This window comes from Alligator sinensis, unplaced genomic scaffold (assembly GCF_000455745.1).
Source record: "Alligator sinensis unplaced genomic scaffold, ASM45574v1 scaffold437_1, whole genome shotgun sequence".
Classification (NCBI taxonomy): domain Eukaryota; kingdom Metazoa; phylum Chordata; order Crocodylia; family Alligatoridae; genus Alligator; species Alligator sinensis.
In genome coordinates this window covers 39,013-46,603 of record NW_005842176.1, presented here as the reverse complement: position 1 = coordinate 46,603, position 7,591 = coordinate 39,013, and positions in this window count along the sequence as shown.

Here is a 7,591-nt window from a genome sequence, read left to right as displayed (position 1 = left end):
CCCTAAAAACAAATCACTTCAGTAGTACAATGGACTTCCTCATGTTGATTCTTCTTAGTGTCTGAGGTATTCTAACCAACAGTCTTCTTAAAAATATCCTTTTCCTCTCACCCAGGTTCACAACCTTGCATCCTTCTCTGATTCCACCTTCAACTTATCTTAAAATAGTGGTCCATGGCAAATTCAGTCAGTCATTTCTTTACAACAAACTCAGCTATCAGTAAAAAACTACAATAGGAAGAAAAAAGCTGGAGGGGTGAGACATCACCTCATAGGAATTAACCTGTGACAGTGAAAGACCAGTGCCTGGTACTTGTCTCAAAATATCTTTGCCTGTAAAATAAGGGATAATCATCTTTAGCCACTTTTGTAAAACATTGCAAAATACTCAGATGAAACCTAATGTGTAAAATCAAAGCATCATAATTACCCTATGGGCTAGATTTTGACTTTAGGCACATCTCTAGGCAAAGGGTGGTGCAGAAGTTGCATCACTCTAGAAGTATAACCTGGGGGAGACTGTAACTCTAAGGCAATTACCTCTGTATTGCAATTCTTTCCTCCTTCCACCTCAGAGTAAATATGTATTTCTTGATTATACTGGCAATAATTATTTGCTCTTCATGCTAGCTCAGTTACTGTAGTCCACCGATTGCTTGGCCCAAAAGGAAGTGGTGCTACCCCCTGCTTTAATTATGAACCAAGGGTCCAGGCAACTCACTCAATGACAAAAAAAATGTTTTACTCCCTTGCATAGGCATAGAATCCAACTCTCTTTTTGTAAAGTTGGCCCATGCTCTTAGGACTGTTTATCCATGTTGTTTTACTAGTTACTGGTTAAAATGCATAGGCAACATTAGTCACGGGAAAAAGAATAGGCTAGACTAGACTACACTCCAGGGCTTCCTGTCTCACAAGGGAGTGCTCCTCTCACTGGGCTATAGGGTCACACCCCTCTTCTTCTAGTGCCACGACTTACAGTCTTGGCTGCAAAGGGGCTCATCTTCAACAGGAGAGGTAGAGGATACTCTCAGCACAACTCAAAGCCTTGGAATACTTTCTAAGGAACAGGAAGATGTAGGCTTATAGCCCCCCAGACTGAGAAGGACATATAATACATGTCTCCCTGGACAAGTGTTCTAACCATCAGGCTATAAAAGTTGACTCCTCCTAATAGTAATTGTTTGGGATATGTTCAATAGCTATATCTGAGGTATAAAAGCTCGCTTGGGGTGGGGCAGAAACTTGGGAGACACAGGACTTTTCATGCACATAGGTATTTAGGTTTTCATGTACATAGGTTTTCCTGAATTCCTTTTTGAATCAGTGGGTGCATCTACATGAGACACTGAGTGTGCAGCAGCCTGATACTACTGCACAATGCACTGCATGGCAAAAACTGTGCTGAGACGCTACTGTGCAGTAGTATCAGGCTACTGCACAGTAGCTTATTTAAAAGGCGTTTGTTGGTGCTACTGCATAGTAACTGCAGTTACTGCATTTATTTAGTACTTGCTTATTAGGGCTGTACAAAGTTTTGGTCACTGATTTGATTTGGCGGAGATTCAGCCCGATTCGGTGGCCAAATCTCTGAATCTGAATCGAATCAGGAGACCCTTTAATTTCTCTGAATCAAATCGGAACCCTCTGAATCAATTCAGAGAGATTTGGAAAGATTCGATGATTTGGACATTGACACAGCTTTAAATGTTTTTTCTACATACCTCAAGGTACCAGGTGACTCGTGAATGCTGAGATGGTGGGACGGATGGAGCATCCCACGGGAGCGTGGCGGGGGATCCCCAGCACACTTGGCAGCAGACCCAGAAATGGACCACAAGCACTTCCGGTCCACTTCTGGGTCCACTGCAGAGTGCGTGGGGGACCCCCACCCCCCCGCTCAGCGACCGATGCCTCCTGGGTCTGGGGGAGTACCCAGGGTCCCCCCGCAGCCGATCATCAAGCCGGGGTGCTGCACGGGGGAGGGGGTGCCCCACATGCTTCCAGGTTTGCCACCGAGCATGCGTAGGGCCCACCTGTGTTCCTGTGGGACACTCCATCTGCCCCACCATCTCAGCGTTCACAAGCTGCGCCTGGTACCTCAACGTATAAAGAAAAAATATTTAAAACTTTCTATGGCCGAATTGCTGATTCTCTGAATCAGCATCGAAACTTCAGATTCAGATATTACTGAATCAAAACAGGACAGTGATCTGAATCAACGAATCGAATCACTGTCCCTGATTCGGGCCGAATCTGAATCGAATATGGCCCTTTTTGCACACCCCTATTGCTCATACAAGTACTAAATAAATGAGCAGTAACCACCCTGAAGTAGTGTCTCATGTAGATGCACTCTGTGAATATGAATTTGACATATCCAAAGTCACATAGGAAGTCTGCGGTGGGGGAGGGATTTAAATCAGGATTTCTCACATACCAAGAAACCACCTTAGGCACTGGGCTACATTCAGTTGATGATTCTAACCCTGATTATAATCCCAAATCCAACATAACTTCAAATTTAAGACTGCCACCCAATAATTAGATTCTATGCATGAAAATGTATAAGTCTTTTATAATGTACATATTTGAATATAAGATGAGCTTTTTTTCACCCAGTCAGCATGGCAAAAAAAGTCCTTCATCTTATTTGCATACCAGCAAACTCTTCCAACCCTCATCACCATCACATACATTGTCTATCATTAAATTGCTGCTAGAAAAAGTATATACTTAGGAAAACAAACTATGACGTTAGCAGAATGCAGTCCCCACTAAGCATGCCTATAAAACACTTGGCCCACAATGAGCAAACACAGTGATGGGAAACTTTTTTTAGCCTCTCCCCCAGGAGAAAACAACCACTAGGCCCAAAGGCATTTTCACACCAAGCCAGCACTGAGAGAGACCAGAGTAAGACCCAACCCCTCATGCCAAATGCCCATGGGAACCCACCACGAGGACAGACTAGCACAGCCCATCTGAATAAGATACTATTCCCATTGTGCTCTGTCCCCTTCTGGACCAACTCTTTTACAAGTCAGGGTGAACCACTACATCAAACATATTTCACCTTCCTTTTTACTCCTATACCTGAGCAATGCCTTTCTTTCCCATTTCCAATTATTCCTGTTTCTTTACAAGCTTTAAATGTCTGGCAAACATCACCAAATTCCTATGTACCTAAGCAACTCTGTTGCCCTTCTCTCAGCCTGTTGAATGTGATTAGTGTGACCTGCTCTCTATGGGCATTTATACACATGCCCTGGGATTGGGTAGGGGAACATTTTAATTAGAGCGGCTCCAAGATCCGATCTAATTAAACCGCCCAGAGTGTCACGTGCATCAGCATCCCCATGCTGAAAAATGGCAGCTGGGATGCATTAACTAAAGCTTGTTGAATGAGCTTTAGTTAAAGCGCCCCAGGCACCATTTTTCAGAGCAGGGACACTGATATATGTGATGCTCCAGCAGGCACAGTAATTACCATGCTCCAGCAGACTCAATTGATTGACCCTGCTCTGATGCACTGTAACTATGGCGCATCAGAGCAGCCTCACTGTACATGTATAGGGACCCAATGGCAGTGCTTCCCAAACTTTCCCACAGCATGACCCCATTGATGACCCCATTTCCTCGACATGATCCCATTTCCTCAGCATGACCCCTTACTCCCAACTCGCAGCTGTCCACCCCCGCAGGTGCCCCTCACACTCAAGCCACAGCCACCTGGTTCTGCTGGTACCCCTCACTCCCAATCCATAGCCCCCCCCTCTCCTCAGGTGCCCCAAGACCAGGGCCTGAAGCCCCCTTCCCTATCCTGCCCAGCAGTGCCTGAGCCCTGGCTGCCACTTGTAGGGAGGCCGCAATGCAGGGCCCAGCTCCCTGCCCCCCTGCCCCTGTCCCCTCCCCTGTAGGCAACATGGCCAAAGCGGAGCTCATTGTTAGAGGGGGATGTGGGTCGCCTGCTATGGGCTTGGGGCTCCCTGTCCTGCTGCCCTTCCTCCAGGCCTCTGCAGCCCTGGAGGCAGGACCTGGCACCAGAGAGAGCACTGTGCCGTGACCACATCCGCTGGTGTTGTGACCCCATTTGGGGTCGCAACCTACAGTTTGGGAACTGCTGCTCTATGGGGTGGAGACAGACCTGGCAGGCCTGCATCTTATCTGCATATAAATTTCTGGAGGGTCCCAGGACTTGTGAGAAGACCACCTGAGTCCAGTCATGAGCGGGGGCTAATTAGCAAATGAATCCTTTGTGAGGGGTATCTGAATTACAGACCCATGCTGAGCAGTGTCTGGGCTGCAGGATCATCATGACTTGAAATGCTGTTGGCTCTGCTGGGGCCCAGCTCAGTGAACTATTATAGTAAGTCATGACCCTTTGGTTCTGAGCAAATATCATGGGCTGCTTGCAGATGTTAAAAGAAAAAACAAAAAAAATGCTTTACCAAAAAAAGCAGCACATTACTTTGACCCAGCTTCACAGCATCTGATTTCTATGATTCTATAAGCTGTATAGATCGGGCACTTTAGTGGGGTTTTTTGGTGCTTTTATCTAAAGCTGAGTCAATTAGCTATTTAAATAAAAGCATAAAAAAAGCCCCACTAAAACACCCGATCTATACAGATGTCAAGTGAGCCAGGTCCAATGAAGGTGCTGCTTTTTCTGGGAATGCACTGGACTTGACGTGAGCACACACTGAATTTAAAGTGCCATTTTGTTTTGTTTTTTCACATCTGCAAGCAATCACGATGCCTAGATTGTACTATGTATAAGTAGGCACAAAAATGGTGTTTACAAATGTGTTTATGGAGTACATGTGCAGAAACTTGTAGCAGTTTGTGAGAAGTTAAAATGCACCATCTCAGGATGAACTTACCCATAGTAATTTGTACATGCAAATTACTGTTAGTATGCTTATTGTAGTCAGTGTTTTTTTGGTCCTTTGCATTTCAAATTAAGTAGGGGGGAAGGGAGGGACAAGCAACTGCTGTGGTTCTGACTTTGGCCCTGACCCAGAATCAAGGCTAAAGTCAGTCCTACAGGAATCTCCCTTACAGCTTCTGCCTTACCCTCTGCTCCTTTCCCCACCTTACTGTTAGATTTCATAGATTTCATACACATTAGGGCTGGAAGGGACCTCGGAAGATCATCGAGTCCAGCCCCCTGCCCCAGGGACAGGAAGTCAGCTGGGGTCATAGGATCCCAGCAAGATAAACATCCACATTTCTCTTGAAGGCATTCAAAGTAGGTGCTTGAACCACCCCCGGCGGCAGGCTATTCCAGACCTTGGGGGCTCGGACAGTAGAGAAGTTCTTTCTTATGTCCACACTGAAATAGTCATGAAGGAGTTTGTGACCGTTTCACCTTGTCATCCCTTGGGGTGCTCTAGTGAACAGACATTCCCCCAGATCCTGGTAAGCACCCCTGATAAGCTTATAGGTGGCCATCAGATCACATCTAAGACTGTGCTTTTCCAGGCTGAAGAGTCCCATGGCTCTCAGCCTCTCATCATAAGGTCTGTTTTCCTGACCTCTTATCATGCGCGTGGCTCTTCTCTGGACTCTCTCAAGCTTCTCCACATCCTGCTTAAATTATGGAGCCCAAAACTGGACGCAGTAGTCCAGCTGCAGCCTCACCAAGGCCGAGTACAACGGGAGAATGACGTCCTGGAATTTGCTTGAGAAGCATCTATGGATGCAAGCCAGCGTTTTGCTTGCATTACTAGCCACAATATCACATTGAAGGCTCATGTTCATCTTGTGGTCAATCATGACCCCCAAGTCCTTTTTGTCCGTAGTGCTAGCCAGCTTACCACTGCCAAACCTATAAGCATGCTGCGGGTTTTATTTCCCAAGGTGGAGAACCTTGCATTTTTTGGTGTTAAACACCATCAGGTTCTCATCTGCCCATTTCCTGGGCCTGTCAAGGTCAGCCTGGATCGCCTTCCTGTCCTCAGGTGTGGACGCTTTACCCCAGAGTTTAGTGTCATCGGCGAACTTGGCCAGTCCGCTTCTGATACCAATGTCCACATCATTAATGAAGATGTTGAATAGTGATGGCTCAAGGACAGAGCCTTGAGGGACCCCACTGGTCACAGCACACCACAACAACTGACTTCCATCAACCACCACCCTCTGAGTCCTACCACGGAGCCAATTCCCCAGCCAGCAGATCGCGGTGAAGCCGAGGCCACAGTTGGCCAGTTTTGCTAGGAGGTGATCATGGGATACCAGGTTGAAGGCTTTTTTAAAGTCAAGATATATGACATCAATCTCTTCCCCCTTGTCCAGGTGATAGGTGACCTGCTCATAAAAGGAAATAAGATTGGTTAAGCAAGACCTACCTGCAACAAACCTGTGCTGGCTATCCCTCAGGATGCTGCCGTTGGCCAGTCCGTTAAGGATAGCTTCTTTGATAATCTTTTCTAAGACCTTCCCCAGGATAGAGGTCAGGCTGATGGGCCTGTAGTTTACTGGATCCACTTTCCTCCCCTTCTTGAAGATAGGCATCACATAGGCCTTCTTCCAGTCTTCGGGCACTTCACCAGAGCACCAGGAGTTCTCAAAGATCTGTGCCAGGGGCTGAGCTATGATGCTAGCCAGCTCCTTGAGTACCCTGGGGTGTAAACCATCAGGGCCAGCTGACTTGAAGGTGCCCAGCCTCTCAAAGTGTTCCTTCACAAGGTCAGCATTGATGGAGGGTAAGGAATCACCCTCACCCAGGTGTTCCCCTCTTGTAATGGGCAGGGATGCCCCTTCCATGTTGTGGTCAGGGGGAGAACAGCCAGAGCAGGGTTTGACATTAAGTGGAGGCAGGAAGGCTGAAAAGGGAAGAAATCCAGAGGGGAAGAGAAGGCAAGGGAGCTATCTGACCTACCCCCAGCCAGCTGATCCCCCCACAGCTGCTAGTTTATTTTCTGTAGCAATGTGAGGAGGAAGATTTCAAGACGACCTTCCAATGATCAGATACTACACATGGAAAATTATAACAAATTTATATTTTTTTCATATATAGGATCTAATTATTGGGAGTCATCTTATAGTCAGGCTGTTCTTATATCTAGGTAAATATGGTAATTTTCCATGTATAGAACCTAATTATTGGAAGGTCACTGTCAATTCATCCCCACATCTCTGCAGTGGATCAAGCAGCTGTAGCGGGGTAAGTGGTAGGGGGTGGATTCAAGTGGCCTGACCCCTGCCCCTTGCACCCTGCCACCTGTCTCCCCAGTACTTGCTCCTTCTGCTGCTTGCCATCCTGTTCCTGTGCACCATAGCCCTCCACTCCCCTGTGCCTTGGTACCTGCCCCGCTCCTTTTCCCTTCTGCCTGCTCCTCCATGTCTGTACTCCTTGGCACCTGCCCACCACTTATCCCTCCTTCCCACTCCTGGTTCTGCAATTTCCCCTATGCATGGGCCACACCTGTCCCTCCTGCCTTTTCTCCCCAGGCACTAGAGCTGGATCCAGAGTCAGAGCTATCACTACAGTGTGTCCAGGTCGGGGCTGAAGCAATGATGTGTCCCACGCCCCTGTCCAGAGAAGGGCTAGAGATACAGAAGGTAACTGGTGGCAGGGAGGGAAGTG